Source organism: Aquila chrysaetos, chromosome 16 (genome assembly GCF_900496995.4).
Source record: "Aquila chrysaetos chrysaetos chromosome 16, bAquChr1.4, whole genome shotgun sequence".
Taxonomy (NCBI): domain Eukaryota; kingdom Metazoa; phylum Chordata; class Aves; order Accipitriformes; family Accipitridae; genus Aquila; species Aquila chrysaetos.
The window spans coordinates 24,455,242-24,466,995 of NC_044019.1; the positions used below are offsets into that span (position 1 = coordinate 24,455,242).

General features: G+C 37.7%; 1 protein-coding gene across 2 annotated transcripts in view; it reads right to left on the bottom strand.

The window, feature by feature from the left end:
* The window catches only part of LUZP2 (leucine zipper protein 2), a 327,671-nt gene extending 316,733 nt beyond the window's left edge, over positions 1-10,938 (bottom strand). Inside the window, exon 1 of one of the 2 annotated variants that reach the window (XM_030039445.2) lies at positions 10,884-10,938. The gene's annotated coding sequence lies outside the window, so the exon portion shown is untranslated. Of the gene's footprint in view, positions 1-10,774; positions 10,795-10,883 lie in introns of those variants that run through there. The other variant, XM_030039446.2, reaches the window with a different exon arrangement.
* Positions 10,939-11,754: the final 816 nt, after the last annotated feature.

Genomic DNA, 11,754 nt, shown 5'->3' on the forward strand with positions numbered 1-11,754 from the left:
GACTCAGGCACCTCAGTTATAGCTCTAGAGTTTACTCTATAGACAAGTATCTAAAATGCAGGCATTGCAGCAGATAATACTTACTTGTCTGAGTTTGATTTGCAATAGCTTTTGATCCCTTCCCAGCCAACCTGAATCATTTACAGCCTTTCTTGACCTTCATTTAAGTATATGTAAATTTGATGCATCGTCTACCCTACCTAAATCACAGGTATAATAAATATAATAAAAAGCTTAAGTGTTTGCAGAGTACGCTGAGCTCCACCACTGAATAGTTTCACACAGGAGAAAAACATTCACATCCAGGGCTTTAAATAGCTTCACCAAAAGAAAGCTACACTAAATTTCAGCTGCAAAGAGTATCAGGTGAATATGGAGAGAGTTAAAGGAAAGGATAGAGTGTCTTCACTGGAATTGGTATTTGTACATGTATTTAGAAAGACTTCTCATGATGTAGCGGAGTGGGTGAGAGTCTCCACTGACTGTATAGAAGTGTCAGCAATCCTTTCTGCTGACGTATCATTTATTCCCAGCCTATCCACACATGTCACCGGCAAAAACTCTATGCTGCAAGCCAGACCCAAGGGAAGCCAAAGAAAGAGTAATTAATTCTCAAGAACTTCCTCAAACTGCCTCCAGTAGATCCATCAGAGCTCCCTGCTCCAGCTGTCTAAGCTCGAGGCAGAGATGGCAAAAAAGGCTCCGGCTGCACAGCCTTTCTCTTAATAATCTGCACTCCAAAGGTTTCCCTCTCAGCTGGCTAGCAAAGCATTTCTCTGGCTCTCCCCATCGCTGTTATTCACAACCACACACCAGATGGGAAGCTCTAAAGAGAAACAGAAAATTAATTCCGCTTTCTTGATGGAGCAACACAAAGAAAATGCTCCTGAAGGACTCAGCCTTTTTCTTCAGGCTCCCACTGCAAGGAAATCTACAGTTTCCACATAGATATTACAGTGCAGAAAGTGATACAGCACGTCCCCCACGCCATGTTTTATCCCTGGGGAGATCATGGCAGCTGCAATGCTTGTTTTAACTTACTGCTACCTACTGACTTCTCCTGGACCGAAAGACTCGGCACTTTAAACACACAAAAAAAAGTCTTCTCTGATGTAGAAGTTAGTGCTGGAAATTTCAACAAGTAGAGGAGATTATTGAATGTAGGTCTGACATACTGGCCTGTTACGGGTTGTTATTAAAAAAAAAATATTAGCTCCTGGGCTAACATGCTAGAGATTTTTCTCCTGTGTTTTTGGCCATTCTACTCCCTTTTTATTCATGACTCTCCAAGCTTGCTCAGTGCAAAAGTTAAAGGATAAACAAAGAAAACAAATAATCTCTCCTCAAGACACCTGGTCTCCTCTTTTCTCACCTATTTTCACATCACAAGTCTCCATAAATGCCCCTTTGCATTACTGCATCAATGAATGAATAAATAAGCAGATATATTTAAGTGCTGAGAGGACACGGATCTGCGTAAGAGAAGTCACAAAGCAGCAAAGGGTTGTAGTATATGAAGATCGTGAGAATAAGCAGAATTCTGATGATAGGAAACACTGTAAAACCTTGAGTTTGGGTTTAAAGGCAACTGTTTTATTAGGGAGAAAAAGATTGCTTCAAAATAAGCAAAAGTTTAGCAACGGAAGCAACACCGTCTGGTGGATTGCGTGATGAATGTGTAATTAAGCAAGAAGAATTTTTGACCTACATTAATGACCCTGCATAAGTGACTTCAATTCTCAGTAGTCTAATTTCCACATGTTGATAACTGTCCACACACAACATTAGCACAGTAGGACAGACTATGCCGGGTTTTTTGGATGACACCAGAAAATAAATAATAGTTGGTAATAATATTAAAATAGAGGAGAAAGAGCATTCAAACTCCACAAAAGTGTTATTAGAAAGATTAAAGATATGGTGCGAGAATATTCGGCTCAGCTGGATGTTTCGTTACTGCTATGCTCTACCTTTACCAGATCGAGAAAAGAGTTACTTAGGGAAATTAACTGTTGTAAAACAAAGGACAACAGTAGACCTTGAAAAGCAAAGAAAAGGGCATTTTTGCCATCATGCAGAGCCCTCACTACAAGACTGAAATTTCTCACTCCAAATCTGTACTTCATTACGGACTAGTTTTATAAATAATTCAAAAGGAAATACACACTACACAAGAAAAAAATAAAACAATTGGGAGGAAAACCTGCAATAAGTTTTGTTTCTTTCCAACTTTACTTATCCATCCTAAGTGTTTACTTTCAGAGAAGGCACTGAAATAAGAATAAAGCAGAAACACAGCACAGTAAATAAGCACGTATTCCTAATTAGGAAATTGTATTTTATTCCTAAGACAGCTGACTTTTCAGTATATTTAATAAAGGGAAATCAAGCAAATGGTTTCAACCGTTAATGAGAGCACCTGGGAAATTAAAAATTATAAAAGAAACAAATTCCCATGTAGGGACAAAATAGAGAAGCTGTAATTATGGCTAAACAGATGACAGATTATAAAGTAATACTTTGGCACAAAGTTGCAAGAGAATTTCTAGCATTAAGACATCCTTTGGAGACTCACTCAGCACTATTTATCTCTGCTCATATTCTGACTTCCACTTTAAATTGCCTGTGTTGAAATGAGGGATTTTTCAGTGGTAAAAAAAAATAAATATAGATGAAAGAAAGTATTACGGTATGACTTGTTGAAGGATTTCTATCTGTTGTAGAGCTTGTTTTTGAGATTTTTGCTCACACTGAGCTCTTTCTTAGTCCAAACGTATGCCCACTGAAGGTAACGGGGGCAGAGAAAATCAGGATCTGCTCTGTTGTGCCAGCTGAAAGTCAGTTTGTGTGGCACCAAAGGAGTTTAAAGCAATATAAAATAGTAAAATAGCAACTCTTTCTATTAAGTCACTCTTGACTTGAAATTGTATTCCTCTGGTGATTTTTTTTTTTTTTTTTTTTTAATTGGACATCCAAATGTATGACCACTTGGAGACATAAAAAGCAGACCCATTCCTTTTTCTCTTTTCTCTCCAAAGGAAAACAAACCCAGACTTTAACATAAAGTTACAGGTCTTCCGAAATGTTTTGCTTTACTTTTTAGCAATGATATAAGTACTTAGTACCCAGCTTCAGGAGTCTGAAATAAAACCTGAGCACATTTAACGCTTTGCAGATTAAACTCAGCATCTGATTAAAGACTTCTGGTGCGCTTTTGAATTTAGCAATATTTCTTTTTCCCTAGCATGAAAAGCATATTTCTTTTACTGACCTTCTGCCAGCAACTCTCCTGAAAGCACTAAGAAACACAATTAGTTTACAGTGCCAGGAAATATTTGTCTCCACCATAACTAGATTATTCTCGCTGTCTTTCAGAAACCTGACTACCCGTATTTATGTGTGTGTATATACACATATATAAACACATACACACGCTTCAGAATGCCGCCTTAATTGCCTATACTTCCATGCAACTTCTAATTTCATTTCAATTTCATGGCAATTTTTTCCCCAAATGCTTTCACATTGTAAGCTTTCTCATTCTTCCCGGAACAAAGCATTATACATTTTCTATTAATTTTGATTGCTTCTTGCACTTCTGTATCCAACTGTATCCAGTTGACTGTACTTGCTGTAACTCCTTGCATGGAGCAATGAAGAAGACACAGAAGTCAAAGTCTGAACTCCGTTCAGATGAACGGCAAAACTAGAGACATATCTGCACTTCAGCCAAATTTAATCCACTTCTTGCATCAGAGACTGTAAAAATCTCAGGACTGAACTGGACTACTATGAATTTGATGCACTGCTTATTTCCAGTCCTAAAACTAAATCCCACAAGGGTACTTAGAGTAATCTGTTATGGTACAGCTAGAACTTCATGTGAAAAAGCAGATAAGGAGCAAGATATATACGTTCTCCAAAAATTCAGGAATTCAGACAGGTCTCCTTGAGTTTGGGTCCAAGTACTAGGTTAATAAAACTCCTTTTTTCTTCCAGCCAGATTGTCAGTTAATTCATTCATTTTGCACAGGACAGAATGAGTATTTTTGTTTTGTGTTGTGTCTCTGGTTTAAGTCCTGATTGATCCTACGCTTAAACCTGCCTCTGGTAAATTATTAGAAAGACAGACTGCAGAAAAGCAATGGATCAGTAAATATCTATGTTATTTGACTCACTACCCACTGGGCAAATTAGGATCTGGGAACATCTGGAATGGGATGAGTGCTCTGCTTTTTCCCTCACTTTGCTTCCATTTGTCTCCCTTGTTCCTCAGTTCCTCTCCTTCCCCAAAATGCCTGGAGCAGGAAAACTTGACTGCCTCAGGATACCGTCTGGTTTTACTAAGAGAAGGTTATGTTCTTACCTCACCCTACTCAGCGAGCCAAACACAAAATAAAACCCTTTAAGCAGCTCTCATATTACAAAATGCCTTGCCTTCCTTTCACCTTCAGTTCATTAACAGTGGTAACTGATAAGAAGGAGCATTTTTTTTTTTTCCAAAAGAAGGCAATGTCTTCTTGAAATAACTGCTGTTATATTTCTGCTGTTTCTTTTTTCCTTCCTATGACCTTATGCTACTGCTGCTATGCATCAGTCATCGTTATCCGCTGTGACTTTTTGCAATGCTCTTGAACAAAGCCTTTCTTCTTCCCTTTGCCATTTCATCCTGTAGCGATGATGATTGCATGGGGTCTGGCAGGGATGTCACAGCACGACATGAGACATTGTTTCAAATGTCCTAGAACTTGCCTTTTTCAGGCCAGGTCTCCAAACCTTTCCCTGAAGAAAGGGACATATTTGTGATGATGTGATATTGGTATGTCTTTGGAAAATGGGTATTTCTCATTCCCTGGCAATATCTGTATGATATCTGAAAAATATTTAAAGACTCCAAAGAAAAATATCTGCGAGTACACATCTTAGAGCAATAGACCTATAGTTTCCTAGTCAAAATACCTCTCATGTACATTTTAAATCAAAAGAGTGGCTTTTGCACCTGGGAAGCTATCATTATCCAAGATAAAATATAAAGACAAGTACATACCAGCATGAATTTAATGGGAAAAGCCTGCAGATTTGCCTCCTGTTGTTCACAGAATCATTGTAAACCCCCAGAGAATTAGGAATAAGCCTACTATTCAAAATACAGCAGAGTGGAAGTGTTCCTCTCGAGTCATTTTACATGGAGAAATAGTTTATCAACCCAAAGACGTTATGATTCTGGAAGTAGCAATAACATATGGTTTATTCTTCTTACCTGATCTGCTGCCTATGCTCTGTTTCCCCAGGCTGCTTATATTTTAGTCCTATGTCTGCTCTGTCAGATCTTTTACAAAGTAACTGTAGACCTGCCAGCAATTCAGGAATTAAACCAACAACCATTTCTGATCAAAAAAAAAAAAAAAAAAAAAAAAAAAAAGAAAAACCTGTCTGGAAAGCAAGATACAGAGCATTTTATTTATTTATTTATTTTAATCCATGTCTTTATTATTACATTGCTACTCCTGTGCCTGGATTTCACAGGACTTCAAAATAAGGTCAGGTACCAAAATGGCAAACTCAGAAACACTTTGCATAGACCAGCTCCAGAGCAAGGAGGAGGAGGGGAGAAACAGGTGCAGAAACGTATAAGCTGACTATATATGAACCTGCTCGTGTCCGGCTTTTTTGTAAACACATCTAGGCTGTTCTAGCCCTGTATTGGTAAATCCCTGATTGAATTATGACCCCATATTTCACCTGTTCCTAAGCAAGTCCCCACACTGATAGGTATGGAAATATATTCAAGACTGAATCCAAATTTCCTAAATCAATGAGGTTTTGATTCTGCTGTTCAAATGATTAGGTTACTGGTGTGGGAGAGGAGAGAGAGACAGAGCAAGAAAGAGAAAAAAAATACTGACTGCTGAGCTATTATAACTAGCAAAGAAGCCACGTTCTCTTTTCTGCAGAGCTGGATGTAATGGGAGCGTGTAGATCCTCTCAGGCGATAAAAGTGGAACACTTTATGCATCGTGAGATATATTTTACACTTCTCAAAACTGTCAAAAAGCATCTAAGCAAGTTGGGAAGCTTTGGACATCTAAAGTAATAAAAAGACTCTGTGCTAGGGAAATGAAAAGGGAGGTTTACAAGGGTTTTTATAGTGAATTAAGTCCTCCTTAAATCTTTTGGATCATCTAATTTTAAATCTGTTTCTCAGAAATCTTTCGCCTATTCCTAGTTGGTGGAACAAAGAAAAATGCAAGGACTCTTCCTTTAGAAGAGATCAACTTTACTTAAGTGTTCTCAAGGCAGGAAAGAGGACCAGATTTAGAACTGCTCCTAGAAACCTGCAGGAAGGTTACTAAAACATTTCTTCAAAAGCAATATTTAGAAATAGATGTTTTATAATGATGAAGAGACTTTTAGAGATTTTCTTTCCATCAGTTTAGACTCCTTTTGTAAAACAATTATTATACTGGCAGGTCTATTCAAAACCTCAGAGTACTCTTTTTTCTTCCCTTATTTTTTTGCTGTCTTCATTTTCAATGTTACTGTCTAATACCTCTTCATAAACAAATATGAGTGAATATGGATCTACCACAAGAGGAAAGAGAGAAATAGAATTTCTTGCTCATGTACCGAGGACTTGGTAAGGCAGTCACGTACCAGGGTGATAAGAATGGCTGGATACAGACAGCTCAATTTTCATTGTGCTTTAGCACTTCCATTGTCATCTGAAACTAGAAAGTCAAACTCATGCAAATGTTGAACAGAAGGGTTAAAAAAAAAAAAAAAAAGAAAGTATTTTCCTCAGAAATGAAATAAAAAGCCCAATTTATTTTAAAATCTAAGGCTGAAAGTTGTGGTTTAAGCGTGTGGCAACAGTCAGGAACTTTTAAGAGTTGATTTTGGAAGGACCTCCTGCATTAGATTCATTGGACATCAATGCACTAATAGAAAGCTGAACTGCAGTTAGGAGTATAACAGTTAACACAGCAGTTGTCAGATTATAAACCAAGCTAAGCACATATAAAATAAAGCATCAACTGTGTACACATAATGGAAATAATCACAACATTAAGTATAATTACCTCCAAATCCAACCCCCCCCCCCAATCTGCTAATGATAGTGTAATAATTTTCAGTCTGAGTCTCAAAAACTCATAAAAAAAACCAACACAGCTGGCAAGAAATGCTTTTAAGTGTCCAGAATTTAAGGAAAAAACATAACTATCTTAGTGGAAATCACTTATGAACTTCATTCACGGTGGCACCATATAGACTGCACTCATTACAATATTTTCCAATATGTTCAAGCAAAATTAATGTTAAAAAGTTCTGTCCTCTTAATTTCTGCTTTCTTCACCACTTCTAATTTCTACAGCTAGTGGAGCAAAGTGATTCAATTCCTTGACCCACTTTAAATGGACATGAGCAATAAACACAGTACAAGAAAAAGCCAAGAGCTGACATGAGTTGAACTGCATAAAGGGTTCAGGAAACACAGGGTATTGGCTCCAACTACTAGTTATTCTTTATGCAGTGATAACACTAATTAACTCAGATAAGACTGAAGTTGGCACTGGAGAGCCGTTGTCCTAGGTGCCGTACAAATACTGAATGATACACCCAGCCACAAATGAGTAAAAGATTTTGAGTTTCCATTTTTTCCACATGCAAGTTGGCATCATTCCAGGTAAGAGGCAAAACAACTGAAGCTGACTTTTGCCCTTTCTTGGAGTAAAACCGTGTCTATTGGTGATCTTACAGGAGAATCGTTCAGATGCCTTCTCTGAGCATCACTGGCTTTGAACACTCAGCAGCTGACTTCCCAGTAGTCACTCATACACTACTTTTCTCCTTCCTGATTATCCTCAGTGATGACTGTTCTCCATTCCCATTTTAATTATTTTTTTCAAACTTCTCTCTCTTGGTCTCCACCAGACTTTAATCATCTTAGGGGATGCCTCTCTAATTGAGAAATTCCACAGCATAAACAAATGCAATAAAGTCATAGTGCCCTAAGACTTTTATCAATTAATTATAAATAACATAGAACATAATAGCCATTGCAAGTTAATGATGGATTAATTCTTTTTGTCCAAGTACAGGAGTTGGTTTACAGGCATTGGTCTTTGAGATCTTGGAACATGTAACATTTATATCGATTATTAAAATATATCCCTAGTGTGGTCTGCAGAGGGCCTGTAAAAGTAATTTCAGTGCTCATAAGCAACACATATGTAAACTAACAGCAGATCAACTGATTTTTCTTTTTTCCCTTGCTAAGTACATGCAATTCAGAGAAAAAGATCTAGTCATAACAAGAAAAGCAAAGCTTAAGCAGGTGATAAGTTGAGTTGAGCTTTCTACTGTCCTAGGAAAACTGAATAAAACAGACAGTAACTGGACATTTTAACGCACCATCCAGCATCATTCCCAGGTGATTCTGTCACGGACTAAGAAAATTTAGCTGACAGAGAAGGAACTGGGGACTATATGCTTATGGTACCTAAATACAGAAAGCCCAAACACACTCCAAATCCAAAAGTTAGTAATTAGGATCTGTCCCTTCAGTTCATAGCAAGTGGTAAAGGAACACGCAGAAGTTATATTACATGCCAAGAAAATGTAGAACTGCATGGCACCCTTCCCAGATAAGTATTGTCTTCAAACAACCAGTTTAAATGGTTGAACCCTACACGCCAGCTTGCACATATACACACTTCCTATTTTAAAGCAAAACATATCACTCTAGTTCAAACTATTCTGTAATGCAAAGTAACTGGCCCTCATCAACACACAAACATGTGCACAGATCAACACATGGAAAACTATCTTTGTAATTGCCAGGACAGAATTTCTTTGAATCTCTCCTACGATCGTTCTTGCCTGCTTTTTTGGTGTTTTCGTGGGGGAGTTCTCAGTCCCTGACCAGTGTTGAACACTCGGCAGCTGACCTCCCAACAGACCACCCATATCCTTGCTAATTATTCTCTACACCTGGTGCATCAAGCTCTTTCTCCTAGGAGAGACTTTTATTGCTTCTCCCACATCTTCTTCTTGGTTGTTATAAAAAAAAAAAAAATTCCCTTTTTAAGGTTTGTGAGCATTCTGATGTGCAAGGCTGCACAATGCTGTAGGTCTGTTTACTTTAATTTTCTCTTAACTGTGTGGCTTCATTAAAAGCAAACAAAAATCCAAGCCTGATTAAACCCAAAGGAAATAAGCGATTTCCATTTGCTTCTCTGTGCTTTGGACTGAGCTCTCCAAGAATAATGTCTCTCTCAGCCTCTTTTTGGTGGGGTTTTCTTTGAAGGGTTAGTATTGTAAAAAGAGTCTAATTCTAGACTATGTCAATTCTTACCTCACACTGCTGCATACATTTTTCTCAACATTCATGGATTTGAAAGCTGTTAAGTCAAAATAGCATATTATTTCTTTTATAATGACAAGGTATGCACAGAATATGCAAAACCTGTGAGATACAAGTCACTGTTTACCTCTTTCATCTAAAAGAAATCACCTTATTCACTTCAAAAGAACAGATTTCAAGCTTGGATCCCATGAACCGAGCAGCTGATGAAATGAATGTATTTAATACTAATGGATTTAAATAACTAAGCAACCAGTGTGGTGTTTAGCCTTCTTAATGTGTTTCTATATCAGATGTCACTAATGGAATTTAGTGGATTTAATTCTCTCCTGCTTAAAAGCTTTTATTTATAATAGGTTTTCTGGGTATTGATGTTGTAAATTTAAATTATAGTAATTAGGGAAGTTTACTTCAATGTCCCATGAGTCCTATTGCTGTTTTTAATAGTGCAAAGTAGTACAAGAACAAAACCTGATCATGCCCAATGACTACCCAGAAACTTTCTTTGTATAATCATTAAAGCATGAAACAAGATGGGAAAATAAGCTATCCAAACCTATCACATATCAGTTAAATACCACAGGACAACGCTTTTCTGAAATTCAAAGGTTACCTAAGACAGCGAGGAACCCCTTGCCATCCTTTGTTTGGCAGGTGCAAACAATCTGGGTGACTTGTTAGAACTGAAAGAATTAAAGAGTTGAGGAATTGGCCAATGGAGAATAACACTACCGTAGAGAGGCTTAAGTATTAGACCCTGAAGGAAATTATTTGAGAGTGTCAGCATTTGTTGAAATCAAGCATTTATCAAAGGTAAATACATCTGCTCTTTAGAAATATCTATCCGATTCACAGAAAATTTATCCGTACGTTGTACTCAGAGGGACCTAATGCGTCAAAGCAGCATTTTGAGGAGTTGATAACAACAGAAAGGAGACCAAAGAAAGCATCGTGCCCCTCCATTCCCCTATTCCTACCGTGCTACAGAAACACCCAAGCTTTTCTTAATTTAACTGAAACCCTCAGAGTAATGTTCTGCTGTACATAGGCTTAAAAATGAAATTAAAATACATTTCCATCTTCTGATCTGTTCCAATTTCTTAACACAACACGAATCTTGGCACGTGTTCTTGTGTGCCTTTCAATGTCATTTTCTTTGCAACAATACCCCTGTATGAAAGGGAGCATAGTTAACAATTTCTCTTTGGTATTTCTTGGAAAATAAATATCTCTTATTACAAGCATTATATTTAGCAAGTGTTCCAAAGAGTTGATAAACTCCGTTAAAATAGAGTAGCAAAGAAACACACAGCTGAACTATACCCTTAAATCATTTCACTACATCTAAGGAAGCAGCTAGAGAATTCAGCTTAGAAATCCATAGAGGCATATGAACAGGATTGTTTTTACCTGAGGAACACTGTTGTGCAGGCATTTTAACCTTCCACTGTACTAAGAAACAGCTCAATTAAGTGCTTAAAAGCTTTATATAAGAACTGTGGATGACAAAGAGGGCTACCTTAATTTTGTAGGGCCTGCAGTGGCTGGCTCCTGCTTCACAGCATCCTCCCACCATCCACTTAAGGTATCACAACTAAAACACCTTCTCAGCCGCTGCTATTTATTAACCAGCAAACTGAGGTAACTCCATGCCAATCAGCCAATTATCTTAACACACCAACCTATGAGCTAATTCTGTAGCCTGCCAAACAAATGGCACAGCTCTCATTTCAACAACAACAAACTGCAGATTCATCCCAGCTCATACCATACTCCGAGCTCTCGCTCTCGCGTTTCATAAAAATCACATAAAGAAAAAACAGTTGACTTATTCTAGGGAGCACCTTATCGCTAGTGGTACTATCTCCTCTGAGCACTGGTTGTGCGTTCATTTTGTGTACACAATTATCTCTTGAATTAAAGGCCCAGAAATGAGGTTATTAAGATGAATCTTTTGCCTGTATTCTTACTCTAGGAGTGTTAGCAGCACAGGGATCTCCATGCAGCTTTTCCAATCTCCATAAGCTCTTGACATATTGAGTTCACCTGAGCATTAGCAGCAGTAGCTCTTGTTGGTAGTTTCCTTTGCTGTCGGCTTTGAGATCTGAACTCTCTATTCGGAGTGGAAAAAACAGATAGATTTCAACAGGGTTTCCTAAACAGGCTTTTGCCCACACAGTGATTTACCAGAAATTATGTGATATTGTTTCCTAAGAGAGACTGGATGTGGATTTTTGTGATCGGCTTGGAGGAAGTAACAACGTACATTGTGGTTTTATGGACATCTAGATAATTAATCTCAAACCAGTCCAACAAAGCAATATGTGTGGGCAATCCTGGGGAAGGAAGATTAGAATTTGTATTTTCGAAGGACATGACTTTGAGTTAAT